Here is a 14,963-nt window from a genome sequence, read left to right on the forward strand (position 1 = left end):
AGCCAGTCTCCAGACCTTAATCCCATAGAAAATCTGTGGAGGGAGCTGAAGGTTCAAGTTGCCAAATGTCAGCCTCGAAACCTTAATGACACGGAGAAGATCTGCAAAGAGGAGTGGGACAAAATCCCTCCTGAGATGTGTGCAAACCTGGTGGCCAACTACAAGAAACGTTTGACCTCTGTGATTGCCAACAAGGGTTTTGCCACCAAGTACTAAGTCATGTTTTGCAGAGGGGTCAAATACTTATTTCCCTCATTAAAATGCAAATCAATTTATAACATTTTTGACATGCCTTTTCCTATATATTTTTTTTGTTTTTCCTGTCTCTCACTGTTCAAATAAAGCTACCATTAAAATTATAGACTGATCATTTCTTTGTCAGTGGGCAAATGTACAAAATCAGCAGGGGATCAAATACTTTTTTCCCTCACTGTATGGAGCACTGGGCTATGGGGGTATGGGCGATATGGAGCTATGGGCGATATGGACCTATGTGCGATATGGGCAATATGGGCGCTATGGACCTATGGGCGATATGGAGCTATTGGGATATGGGCAATATGGAGCTATGGGCGCTATGGACCTATGGGCGATATGGGCGATATGGGGCTATGGGCGATATGGAGCTATGGGCGATATGGAGCTATGGGCGATATGGACCTATGGGCGATATGGGGCTATGGGCGATATGGACCTATGGGCGATATGGACCTATGGGCGATATGGACCTATGGGCGATATGGACCTATGGGCGATATGGGGCTATGGGCGATATGGAGCTATGGGCGATATGGAGCACTGGGATATTGGGCTATGGGCGATATGGAGCACTGGGCTATGGGCAATATGGAGCACTGGGCTATGGTGCACTGGATTATGGGCGATATGGTGCACTGGGCTATGGGCGATATGGAGCACTGGGCTATGGGCAATATGGAGCACTGGGCTATGGTGCACTGGACTATGGGCGATATGGTGCACTGGGCTATAGGCGATATGGAGCACTGGGATATAGGGCTATGGGCGATATGGAGCTATGGGGATATGGAGCACTGCGATTATGGTGCACTGGACTATGGGCGATATGGAGCTATGGGGATATGGAGCACTGGGCTATGGGCGATATGGAGCACTGCGATTATGGTGCACTGGACTATGGGCGATATGGTGCACTGGGCTATGGGCGATATGGAGCACTGGGCTATGGGGATATGGAGCACTGGGCTATGGGCGTTATTTATTTATTTTATTTTTTATTTCACCTTTATTTAACCAGGTAGGCTAGTTGAGAACAAGTTCTCATTTGCAACTGCGACCTGGCCAAGATAAAGCATAGCAGTGTGAACAGACAACACAGAGTTACACATGGAGTAAACAATAAACAAGTCAATAACATGGTAGAAAAAAAGAATCTATATACAATGTGTGCAAAAGGCATGAGGTAGGCAATAAATCGAATAATTACAATTTAGCAGATTAACACTGGAGTGATAAATCATCAGATGATCATGTGCAAGAAGAGATACTGGTACTGGTGTGCAAAAGAGCAGAAAAGTAAATAAATAAAAGCAGTATGGGGGGTGAGGTAGGTAAATTGGGTGGGTAGTTTACAGATGGACTATGTACAGCTGCAGCGATCGGTTAGCTGCTCGGATAGCAGATTTTTAAAGTTGTTGAGGGAGATAAAAGTCTCCAACTTCAGAGATTTTTGCAATTCGTTCCAGTCGCAGGCAGCAGAGAACTGGAAGGAAAGGCGTCCAAATGAGGTTTTAGCTTTAGGGATGATCAGTGAGATACACCTGCTGGAGCGCGTGCTGCAGGTGGGTGTAGCCATCGTGACCAGTGAACTGAGATAAGGCGGCACTTTACCTAGCATAGCCTTGTAGATGACCTGGAGCCAGTGGGTCTGACGACGAACATGTAGCGAGGGCCAGCCGACTAGGGCATACAGGTCGCAGTGGTGGGTCGTATAAGGTGCTTTAGTAACAAAACGAATGGCACTGTGATAAACTGCATCCAGTTTGCTGAGTAGAGTGTTGGAAGCTATTTTGTAGATGACATCGCCGAAGTCGAGGATCGGCAGGATAGTCAGTTTTACTAGGGTAAGTTTGGCGAAGGAGTGAAGGAGGCTTTGTTGCGGAATAGAAAGCCGATTCTTGATTTGATTTTGGATTGGAGATGTTTGATATGAGTCTGGAAGGAGAGTTTGCAGTCTAGCCAGACACCTAGGTACTTATAGATGTCCACATATTCTAGGTCGGAACCGTCCAGGGTGGTGATGCTAGTCGGGCGTGCGGGTGCAGGCAGCGAACGGTTGAAAAGCATGCATTTGGTTTTACTAGCGTTTAAGAGCAGTTGGAGGCCACGGAAGGAGTGTTGTATGGCATTGAAGCTCGTTTGGAGGTTAGATAGCACAGTGTCCAAGGAAGGGCCGGAAGTATATAGAATGGTGTCGTCTGCGTAGAGGTGGATCAGGGAATCGCCCGCAGCAAGAGCAACATCATTGATGTATACAGAGAAAAGAGTCGGCCCGAGAATTGAACCCTGTGGTACCCCCATAGAGACTGCCAGAGGACCGGACAACATGCCCTCCGATTTGACACACTGAACTCTGTCTGCAAAGTAGTTGGTGAACCAGGCAAGGCAGTCATTAGAAAAACCGAGGCTGAGTCTGCCGATAAGAATATGGTGATTGACAGAGTCGAAAGCCTTGGCCAGGTCGATGAAGACGGCTGCACAGTAATGTCTTTTATCGATGGCGGTTATGATGTCGTTTAGTACCTTGAGCGTGGCTGAGGTGCACCCGTGACCGGCTCGGAAACCGGATTGCACAGCGGAGAAGGTACGGTGGGATTCGAGATGGTCAGTGATCTGTTTGTTGACTTGGCTTTCGAAGACCTTAGATAGGCAGGGCAGGATGGATATAGGTCTGTAACAGTTTGGGTCCAGGGTGTCTCCCCCTTTGAAGAGGGGGATGACCGCGGCAGCTTTCCAATCCTTGGGGATCTCAGATGATACGAAGGAGAGGTTGAACAGGCTGGTAATAGGGGGTGCGACAATGGCGGCGGACAGTTTCAGAAATAGGGGGTCCAGATTGTCAAGCCCAGCTGATTTGTATGGGTCCAGGTTTTCCAGCTCTTTCAGAACATCTGCTATCTGGATTTGGGTAAAGGAGAAGCTGGGGAGGCTTGGGCGAGTAGCAGCGGGGGGGGCGGGGCTGTTGGCCAAGGTTGGAGTCGCCAGGAAGAAGGCATGGCCAGCCATTGAGAAATGCTTGTTGAAGTCTTCGATTATCACGGATTTATCGGTGGTGACCGTGTTACCTAGCCTCAGTGCAGTGGGCAGCTGGGAGGAGGTGCTCTTGTTCTCCATGGACTTTACAGTATCCCAGAACTTTTTGGAGTTAGAGCTACAGGATGCGAATTTCTGCTTGAAAAAGCTGGCCTTTGCTTTCCTGACTGACTGCGTGTATTGGTTCCTGACTTCCCTGAACAGTTGCATATCGCGGGGGCTCTTCGATGCTATTGCAGTTCGCCACAGGATGTTTTTGTGCTGGTCGAGGGCAGTCAGGTCTGGAGTGAACCAAGGGCTATATCTGTTCTTGGTTCTGCATTTTTTGAACGGAGCATGCTTGTCTAATATGGTGAGGAAGTAACATTTAAAGAATGACCAGGCATCCTCAACTGACGGGATGAGGTCAATATCCTTCCAGGGTACCCGGGCCAGGTCGATTAGAAAGGCCTGCTCGCAGAAGTGTTTTAGGGAGCGTTTGACAGTGATGAGGGGTGGTCGTTTAACCGCAGACCCGTGGCGGATACAGGCAATGAGGCAGTGATCGCTGAGATCTTGATTGAAGACAGCAGAGGTGTATTTGGAGGGCAGGTTGGTCAGGATAATGTCTATTAGGGTGCCCATGTTTACGGATTTAGGGTTGTACCTGGTGGGTTCCTTGATGATTTGTGTGAGATTGAGGGCATCAAGCTTGGATTGTAGGACTGCCGGGGTGTTAAGCATATCCCAGTTTAGGTCACCTAACAGAACAAACTCTGAAGCTAGATGGGGAGCGATCAATTCACAGATGGTGTCCAGGGCACAGCTGGGAGCTGAGGGGGGTCGGTAGCAGGCGGCAACAGTGAGAGACTTATTTCTGGAGAGATTAATTTTTAAAATTAGAAGTTCGAACTGTTTGGGCATAGACCTGGAAAGTATGACAGAACTTTGCAGGCTATCTCTGCAGTAGATTGCAACTCCTCCCCCTTTGGCAGTTCTATCTTGACGGAAAGTGTTATAGTTGGGTATGGAAATCTCAGAATTTTTGGTGGCCTTCCTAAGCCAGGATTCGGACACGGCAAGGACATCAGGATTGGCAGAGTGTGCTAAAGCGGTGAGTAAGGCAAACTTAGGGAGGAGGCTTCTGATGTTGACATGCATGAGGCCAAGGCTTTTTCGATCGCAGAAGTCAACAAATGAGGGTGACTGGGGACATGCAGGGCCTGGGTTTACCTCCACATCACCCGAGGAACAGAGGAGTAGTAGGATGAGGGTGCGGCTAAAGGCTATCAAAACTGGTCGCCTAGAGCGTTGGGGACAAAGAATAAAAGGAGCAGATTTATGGGCGTGGTAGAATAGATTCTGGGCATAATGTGCAGACAGGGGTATGGAGGGGCGCGGGTACAGCGGAGGCAAGCCCAGGCACTGGGTGATGATAAGAGAGGTTGTATCTCTGGACATGCTGGTCTCAATGGGTGAGGTCACCGCATGTGTGGGGGGTGGGACAAAGGGGGTATCAGAGGTACGGAGAGTGGAACTACAGGGTCCATTGCAAACCAAAACAATGACAATGAAAACTAGCCTGAACAACAGTATGCAAGGCATATTGATATTTGAGAGAGACATACAATAAGGCATAAAGTGATTGCAGGTCTTGATTGGGAGAGCTAGCTAAAACAACAGGTAAGATAACAGCAGCAATAACAGGGTGCTAGTCTGACACAGCAACAACAGGTAAAAATGGCGATGACTAGGCAGAGAGGGTCGGATTAACTACACACAGATCCTGAGTTAAAGCACAGAGCCGACAGATAAGACACAAATAAACAGAATGGAGTACCGTGAATTAATGGACAGTCAAGCATGCATCAGCTATGTAGCCAAGTGATCATAGTGTCCAGGGGGCAGCCGTAGATGGAGCAGAGGAGGCCTCCACTAAGCTAGCACGCGGCGTGTAAAGTTAGTAGCCCGGGGGGTGGTCTGCTCAGACGGAGGGGGTCTGCTCAGACGTGGTTGTGTCGACAGAGAATCCAAGCCAGATGGCGATGGCGAAAGAGAGGTTGTGAATTGTAGAATAGTGTTTGCTAACTGGTGCTAGCTTCGTGGCAGTGGCAGTGGCACTAGCTCTTCAGCTAGCCGGCAGATGGGCCTAGCTCGAGGCTAGCTCAAGGCTAACTGGTGCTTGCTTCGGGACAGAGGTGTTAGCCAGTAGTAGCCACTCGGTTGCAGCTAGCTAGCTGTGATGATACGGTGTAATTGTCCAGAGCTTGCGTCAGGAATCCGGTGATGTGGTAGAGAAAAAGCATTCCTATATGCTCTGGGTTGATATCGCGCTGCAGCTAGCCGGCAGATGGGCCTAGCTCGAGGCTAGCTCAAGGCTAACTGGTGCTTGCTTCGGGACAGAGGTGTTAGCCAGTAGTAGCCACTCGGTTGCAGCTAGCTAGCTGTGATAATACGGTGTAATTGTCCAGACCTTGCGTCAGGAATCCGGTGATGTGGTAGAGAAAAAGCAGTCCTATATGCTCTGGGTTGATATCGCGCTTGCAGACTGGCAGGTATCGGCCCGGTATTGAAGCTGGCTGTGTCCGAGTTAAGGGCGAAGACCGCGGCAGTGGCTAACTGACTACTAGCTAGTAGCTAGTTATCTGGCTAGCTTCTGATTGTGGTTACGGTTCTAAAGTATATAAAAAATAGCAGGTCCGTACCACATTGGGTGAGGCGGAATGTAGGAATGTATATTCAGTTCCTAGATGGAAAGTGAAATTAAAATAAATACGAAATGTATACGAAAAATACGAATACTATTTACACGGGACAAGACAGGACAAAGACACATCCGACTGCTACGCCATCTTGGATTCAATGGAGCACTGGGCTATGGGCGTTATGGAGCACTGGGCTATGGGCGTTATGGAGCACTGCGATTATGGTGCACTGGGCTATGGGCGATATGGTGCTATGGGCGATATGGAGCTATGGGGATATGGAGCACTGGGCTATGGGGATATGGAGCACTGGGCTATGGGCGTTATGGAGCACTGCGATTATGGTGCACTGGACTATGGGCGATATGGAGCTATGGGGATATGGAGCACTGCGCTATGGGCAATATGGAGCACTGCGATTATGGTGCACTGGGCTATGGGCGATATGGTGCACTGGGCTATGGGCGATATGGAGCACTGGGCTATGGGGATATGGAGCACTGCGATTATGGTGCACTGGGCTATGGGCGATATGGTGCTATGGGCGATATGGAGCACTGGGCTATGGGCGATATGGAGCACTGGGGATATGGAGCACTGCGATTATGGTGCACTGGACTATGGGCGATATGGTCCACTGGGCTATGGGCGATATGGTGCACTGGGCTATGGGCGATATGGTGCAATGGGCGATATGGAGCTATGGGCGATATGGAGCTATGGGGATATGGAGCACTGCGATATGGTGCACTGGGCTATGGGCGATATGGTGCTATGGGCGATATGGAGCACTGGGCTATGGGCGATATGGAGCACTGGGCTATGGGCGATATGGAGCTATGGGGATATGGAGCACTGCGATATGGTGCACTGGGCTATGGGCGATATGGTGCACTTGGCTATGGGCGATATGGTGCTATGGGCGATATGGAGCACTGGGCTATGGGCGATATGGAGCACTGGGCTACGGGCGATATGGAGCACTGGGCTACGGGCGATATGGAGGAAGGGGTGAATGCAGTCGAGTGCTGCCTGGAAGATTGGTGGTTTATGTGACATGGTGTCAGTGGAAGCCTGTAAGAGTGGTCTTTAGGAGAAGTGGCAGGGTAGTCACTGCTGGGGTAGAATTGATTTGCCATTTTGATTTAGGGCTTGTGGTTAGTGGCTCTTTGTGAGTTTCCAAGAAATGTGTTAAGGTCTGGGTTTATGGTGTAGTTGCTTGTAGTTTTGGTTTATAGGGGTAGTTATGGTGTAGTTACTTGTAGTTTTGTAGTATATTCCTCCAGCAGTAATCTTTCTGGGTATGACTCATCGTGTTTGCGTCCCAAATGGCACCCTATTCCCTGCATAGTGCTCTACTTTTGACCAAAGCCAAATGGGTCCTGGTCAAAAGTAGTATGCTGTATAGTGATTGGGGTGCCATTTGGGACATAGCCTATAAGGGGGATGGATGTGTCATGATGGAATATTGAGTGATGGGAAATTATTTTGAAACTTAATAATTTAGTATATTTACTGGCAGCTGAAAGGCATATTTGATTTATGGTTGACGATGCACTTTTCAGGCTGGCAGAGAGGTGCTGCCTGGCACAGGTCTAGCCCAAGACACACATTTGAAGTCTTAGAGTAGTGCTGATATAAGATAAGTTTAGACTTTGAGATCATAATAAGATTGATCCTAGATCTGTACTCCTACTCTGAGACATGTTTTTAATACAGGCTGACTCTAACTAGTCCCAGAGCAGCTGGCTGCCAGTGGGCATTACAGACTGGCAGGGAGACTGGCAGAGAGGGGCTGCATGATTGTTGGCACGTCCACCTTCAGATCCCACATCTATTTCCTGTTGATCACTGGCCAAATCCCCATCCACATGTCATGGCTGGTTTCCTGCTCTATCAGAGACTGTGATGTGTGTCAGCTCATTAGAGAGAGAAACAGGTCAGTGATTGGTGACCCTGGTGCCTGGTCCATTCTGTAAGCTGATTGGAGATGTCACTCTCCTGATGGATATCCACAGGGAATTACTCTCCCAAGCCTTGACCTGCCGGGTGCCATCTCACCCATCTCTACTGCCCCAGGGGACCTCACTGTGGTCAGTTAGATAAGAGGCCCTGGTCTCTGTTAGCCATGATCAGATCATCCAGGCCTGTCTGGCTCACCTCTTATTATTCTGTTATGGACAATAAGAGACAGTGGGAGTGGCATTAAATAGACTGCCACAGACACAAACACTCAGACACACACCCTATTCCTCACGTAGTGTGTTATATCCCCAGGTACTGGAGCATCCTGTATCTACCCCCTGCTGGGAGCTTCTATGAACGGCTGGCATTACCTGGCTACTGAGGTAGATGACATTTGCTTTGATTACGCCACCAGGAACGTGGAGCAGAACAACCTCTCGGACCTCATCAAAGGTGAACTGTTTCATTATGTAGTGCTATGAGAGGCTATAGCTGATTTATAGCTTATAGACACCAGGAGCATAGAGCAGAACAACCTCTATGACCTCATCAAAGGTCAGTGGCAAGTTGGCCATTGGTAGCCGCAATGTAATGTACTACTGAAAGGAAGATGGCTTGAAACCTTGTTGATAACTTGTCCTTGCCCTGTCTCATGTCCAAGTGGTGAAAGTTCCCCAGAAGACCCTATTAATGGACGCTTTAAAAGAGGAGTCAGCCATTGTCTATGACTTCTGCATGTGTAACCCTCCCTTCTCCGCCAACCAACTAGAGGCTAAGGTAGGCCTCTTTTAGATGGAAAGTGTTTTGAGTATCTGGAATAACCGCTTTATTAATCTCCTTTTCACAGATCATTTTTTTCTAATTTTTCTTCTAATTTTTTCCCCCTGTCACGTTTCCTCTTTCTCTTACCCTTTATTTCTCTCCCCATGCACCTCTTTTTTTCCCCTCCCTTCTTCCTCCCCTCCTCATCCCCTCCCTTTCCGTCCTCCTCTCCCCAGGTGGTAAATTCCAGGAACTCTCGTCGTTCTCCCCCCAGCTCAGTGAACACAGGTGGGGTGACAGAGATCATGGCTGAGGGCGGAGAGCTGGAGTTTGTCAAGAGGATCATCCATGACAGCCTGCAACTCAAGACACGCCTGCGGTGAGAGAGAGTGACACACGCAGCACGCACGCGCATATTGCGTTCACACACACAAACACAACATTTTGGTCCCCATCAGTACATTGAGCCTTCACAGAAGGAAGTGGGGTAGCGTTCAAGATCGTTTCAGATTGCTCATGCTTCATATCTGCGCCACTTTCCTAAACCCCAAATATAATATAGAAAAAGCTGATGGTTATGTGTTGGTGTTGTTGGGTGTTTGTTCATTACCTTCTGTTACAAATGCACCTTTTTAATTTTGGATGGGAGGAAAGGTAAGAGATTGAAGAATGAGAGGCCTACTGATGGAGGAGAGCAGGACAGATGGGGTGCAGGGATGGAGCTGTCACCCAGAGTTTGTTTAATGAATTGGCACCAGGAGTAAACAGTCACCCACCCCCTGGCAGTATCCGCACGCCCACAGGGAACAGCTGTGTGTGGGGCGTGCAGATCTCCTCCACACACCACCACCACCATTACAAGGCCTGTCAGTGGTGCAGTGGAGTGAGACATGGATGCAGTGGGAGAGATACGCACTATTAGAGTTAATCAGACCGCACGCATGCGTGGGGACTGGGAGACAAGTGGCTGACATGAAAGGTGTGTGTCACTACCATATTTTTGTGTGGAAAGATGATTGTCAACCACGAGTGTGTGTGCGCAGCGGTGTGCACATATGTTTCAGTGGAAAGATGAGTGGCCCTCACAGGGGGAAAAGTGTCTGTCTCCCTCTGTCTGTTTGCCTGGTTGTGCATGTGTCTGTGTGTTCACACTTGGTGGTGCACTTGGCTTGTGTAAAGACCATAGATGAGTGTCTGCCACAGGGGAAGGCGTGCCCGCCCTAGTCTCCCTCTCTTCTGACTTTTGTTCTTTCCTGTCCTCCCTCTCTCCTCTCCTGCCATGTGTGTTTGGGGCCAAGGCAACAGTAAACAGGCTGTCACTCCACACACTGCCTGCTGGGACAGCAGAGCTACTGCCAGGTGTCCACGGAAACCAAGCCAGCCCCTCTGATTGGTCCTCTGAGACCCACCATCCCCCCCCCCTTCAACAACACTGAGCTGTAATTACTCTCACCAGACTATCACACACGGATATACACACACACACCATCCGCACACACACACACACACACACACACACACACAGTCAAGCACACCCCAAACACCAGCCAGGAAAAGGAGCTGATTTCCCCCTTATCAAAGTGATGCCCTCTGCTAATTATTGTCTTTTATTGATATGATAATCACTCTTGGAGAGGTTTGCTTGTAAAGAAATATACGACTTTGCCAAGAATCTGAATGCTTTTGTCTGACCCCCATGAGAGATTTTAGTTTTTTGAGGAGGGAAGGTCTTTCTGGAGGAAGGAAGTGAGGAAGCTGTTGTGTGTGTGTGTTAACATGAATGTTCAGCCCCTCCTCGCTGCATGACAAAGTGGGGAACATCTGGGGATATTACAGGTCCTCAATATTTCATAGTGCCACTTGAGGCGAGGCTTTTGCCCCCCCAACCCTACCCAAAATCCTCTCACCCCCAAAAGTCCCTCCCGTACCTCCGTTCTGCAGGTGCTTCTCTGAGTGGGCGCTTCCCCAATCTTTCAAGGCTTTTAGTGAATGCCATCAAGCTCATCCGGCTTTTTTTGTTAGTTGATATTTATCTAGCCAGATTGGTTTTTGTGTTGTGTTGCCCTCAAACACAGTGTACACTTTTCAGAGTGGGCTTGTTTCCTGTTCCCATTCCAAAACCTTTCAGTGCCTTCAATGAATGCCATTTAGGTCACCAAATTCTTATTTAATTTAATTAAACCTTTATTCAAAACCTTGTTCAAATCTGGTTGGCTGTAGTAGTCTGTGCTGTGTAAAGGTACTGGGTGTCCTCTCCCCTTTTAACCCTTTAAACTTGTGAGAATTTGCCTATATGGATAGAGCTACATTGAAATATTTTTTACAGAAGAAATATGAAAAGAATATGCATAACTCTGGTAGCAATTGATTAGGAGCAGTTTGGAGATAATGTGTTAATTAATACACAACAGTTCACCTGACAAGACTGAATCCAAACATTACACTGTTGATTTTATGTGCATTTTACAATTACTGTACTTTTCGCCACATTTGTTGATAACAGAATAATCTGGTTACTTTGAGTAACATAAGAGTATTCCTGGTAAATGTGGGGTACGTGCAACATAAGACTAACAACAAAGTGTTTGAGTGAGAGGACTAACTGGTTTCCCCAAGTGGTCACACAGGGCTCTGGTCAAAAGAGTGCACAGTTTCTAAGTAATTGTAATGCACTTTTATGACTCAAAGAGTCTCAACTATAAGGTGCTTTTTTTAAGCTCTCCTAGCTGTGCAAAGACACTTGTAGTGTCATTTGGAACACAACGCTATCCCCGCCATCACACAGTTACAGTTGTTAACGCAATCGAAAAACGGTCAATTATAAATCGCAATCTGGGTCACTGGGCATGAAAAGGATTTCAAAGCTTGTTCTATTGCCAACATGACTAGCTAAGTTATAAAATATGGTCTTAGTGTTAAGCATTCAAGGCAATTGAGAGAAACCGATCATAATTTAGGTGAGCGTAGAAAGGAGTCATTCAGATGTGTGTTCAGCTGCGAATTCTCTTCACAATAAACAAACAGGATGATTCTGTTCAGGACAACTCAGGGTGTTACGACATGTCATCTTGTAACTGTACATTAAATACAGTGATCAGAAACGTTAAAATTGTACACATCATGCACACAGAGCAGAGCATATGTGACAGTATGCACATTTCAGGGACGTAAAGCTCTACTTTCAGAACTACTGGCCAAAAAGTATACAAAAAAGAATGTCTTGAAAAGATTGACATTCACATAACAAACACTCCATCCTCACCTTACGTAGCATTGCTCTTAGATATATAGTATCTAGGCCTAATTAATCTAGACAGGAAGGCAACCTAACCAGACAAGGTTTGTCATGCATTGTTAGTTTTCCTATCCAGATTGACTCCCTGCTCGGTTTGTCTCTGTCTATTTCTCCTTGCTGGTTAATACTGAAGCTCTATATGCTGTTGTATCGATTACAATAGACTCATCTCTTCATTGCAGAGGAGAGATATTGATCTGCTCTCCTGCTCAGGGCCAAGACATCAAAGCTCTGCTCCTCCATCGAGACTCATACTGGTCCCGTTGTTGTTCTAGCCCCTCTCTCTTTGCTGTCTCTCTTATTTATATATATATATTAAAACTACAGCTGAAATCGTAGTTACCCACTCTGCCTCAGAACTACAAAAACAGAAAGTCCGTTAGGATCTTTTTCCCATAGAGTCAAGGAGGGAGATCCAATATATGTGGCGTGTTTGATCTTAGACAGGAGTTCATACCCAGGCCGCTGGACACACACTCCTAAGATCATTTTTCTTCCAGATGGTACAGTTGTATGTTGGGAAAGAAGTGCAGCCTGGCACCTTTTGAAGGAGGAGTTGAGAAAACAAGGGGTGAGCCCACAGACACACACACACACGTACGTGCTCACACAGACACACACACACACGTACGTGCTCACACAGACACACACATGTACGTGCTCACACAGACACACACACACGTACGTGCTCACACAGACACACACACACACGTACGTGCTCACACAGACACACACACACACGTACGTGCTCACACAGACACACACACACATGTACGTGCTCACACAGACACACACACACGTACGTGCTCACACAGACACACACACGTACGTGCTCACACAGACACACACACACTTGGATATATTTGAGACACTTGTCAGAATGGGAGCTCCGACGAGACGACATTAGATGCTCATACATGGTCTTATACACACAGCTCATGCAAATAGGTACAACACACATATGCACTGTACCAAGCCCAGGCGTGAGTTAACATACTTGAATGCCCCATACATACCCAATGACAAGGTGAGGTAATGGAGGGTTGAATGAGTTCCCTCCTACCATCTAATACCTCCTCTGAACCGTAACGGATCAAGCCTGGCTAATACGCTGGCTAAACAATGTCACAGCCCAGACCTGATTGAGCTGATTTCTATTAGTATTGCATGACTGAAACGCATGGCAGGGCCCACACACAAACATACACATTACACACACACCAGGCTTAGACACACACACAGTAGGTCAGCGCCGCTAATGTTCATTAGCGCCATTATCCTAGCTATTAGCCCCTAGCGCATGACTGCTAACTGACTTGACTATCTGACTATAGAGGTTAGTCTCCAGCCTGTACCAGTCGCTTACCTCAGATTATCAGACCCATTCATTGGGGATGACTGGCAGCTGGCACCAGAATGGCATCACAGCAGCTCCCAAGGGTGTTAACCACACACACACCATGTCAATCACTGGGGGAGGACCATCCCACAATCCCCCAGAGGTGTCAGAGGGCTGTCGCTGCGTGTCACTGCTCATTAGTGTGAGTGCATCCTTGGCCAACGTCCAGCGCAGGCAAGAGGGTGGGGGTGGAATAGGAGACCTAATTAATATGCTAATGATATTTGCACCCTATCTCTCTCGCGCACTTTTCTCTATCTTCCTCGTTCTCTCTCGCTGCTTGGTTAATTTGGTGAGTGTTTACGGGTCAACATGGCGCTCTCATAGAGAGATGTGTCTTCTTTCCTCTGGGATCCATTTCCCTGACCTTTGACCTGTATCTCTGGGGCACATTCCCCACTGAAACCCACCACATATTGATTGTGAGTGTGAAGGGAGGCGGTATCAAGTGGATAGTGAATACTATTGAAGAGTCTTTTACACGGATCTTCATGCTTATTGGAGGCTCTTCTCACGAGTGCTCAGCTCTGGCACTGTAAGCACTGTGTGTAAATGTGTGCTGTTCACACCTTGAAAGACGTAGTGCAGCTCTCCATCACCTGGACATGCTGGAAATGTGCCTCTGCAGAGCTACATGTGTGTATTGCTAACGCTTGTTGGTGTTGTCTTCTTTATTAGTGTTGTTCTCTATCAGTCTGTTTCTGTTCCCAGGTGCCCAAAGTGACCCACACAGAGTTCTGCCAGGGACGGACCATGCGCTGGGCTCTGGCCTGGAGTTTCTATGATGAAGTTACTGTTCTGGTAAGCTGGCTCTGGTAAGCGGTACCCCTCGGGTCCTCTCCCAACCAGTTCATCTATAGTGGGAGAGTAGAAGAGGAAGGCATAATCATGGCATCTCGCTCTCTCGTGTTCTCGCTCCCTCTTCCCCAGTCATCTAGGGGTATGTCCTAACTATACCCCTGCTGCTTTTCCAGACGTTCCCAACCTCCACACACTTCCTTAATAATGCATTTGCGGCCCATCCCACTCCACTCTCCAGCCCATTCCTTTAGAGAACGCAGGCAACACTCAACCCGCCCTCTGGGGAGATGTTTGTGTCCCTCCCCTAATTTGCTGTATCCAGGCAACCATTGCTAGGGCAGGAGTGTGTGCACATGCACGCCATGCCATTAGGCTTTTGGGCCGCTGAGGGAGTGATAGAATGAGGAGATGAGAGAGATGAGGGAGAGCATCAGAGATCAATGTGAGAGTGTGAAAGCTGGTAATATTGGGAATAAGAGCGAGAGTTAAAGGGAGCTAGAGAGGTGTGGGGTTGGGAAGTGGAGTGTTACAGTATCTGAACGACTTCTTTGGTCTTTGTGTAGTCTCGTTTGCCTTTCACCACAAAGGCAGTTGAGCAGAAAGATTGGCCTACATTTTACTGCCCTCTCCTCTTCTCTCTTTACACAGTGGAGCACTGTATCATTACCAGGCAGACTGGGGAGGAGTGTGTGGATGACCCCACACCTGGGGGAGGGGGGATATGTCTGTCTATGTATGAATTGTGCATATGACTGTGTGTTGGTGA

At 47.9% G+C, this 14,963-nt stretch overlaps 1 pseudogene; it reads left to right on the forward strand.

Moving 5' to 3' along the window:
* The window catches only part of LOC139547991 (RNA N(6)-adenosine-methyltransferase mettl16-like), a 34,484-nt pseudogene that overhangs the window by 14,603 nt on the left and 4,918 nt on the right, over positions 1-14,963 (forward strand).

The sequence above is a fragment of the Salvelinus alpinus genome, chromosome 21 (assembly GCF_045679555.1).
Source record: "Salvelinus alpinus chromosome 21, SLU_Salpinus.1, whole genome shotgun sequence".
NCBI lineage: Eukaryota > Metazoa > Chordata > Actinopteri > Salmoniformes > Salmonidae > Salvelinus > Salvelinus alpinus.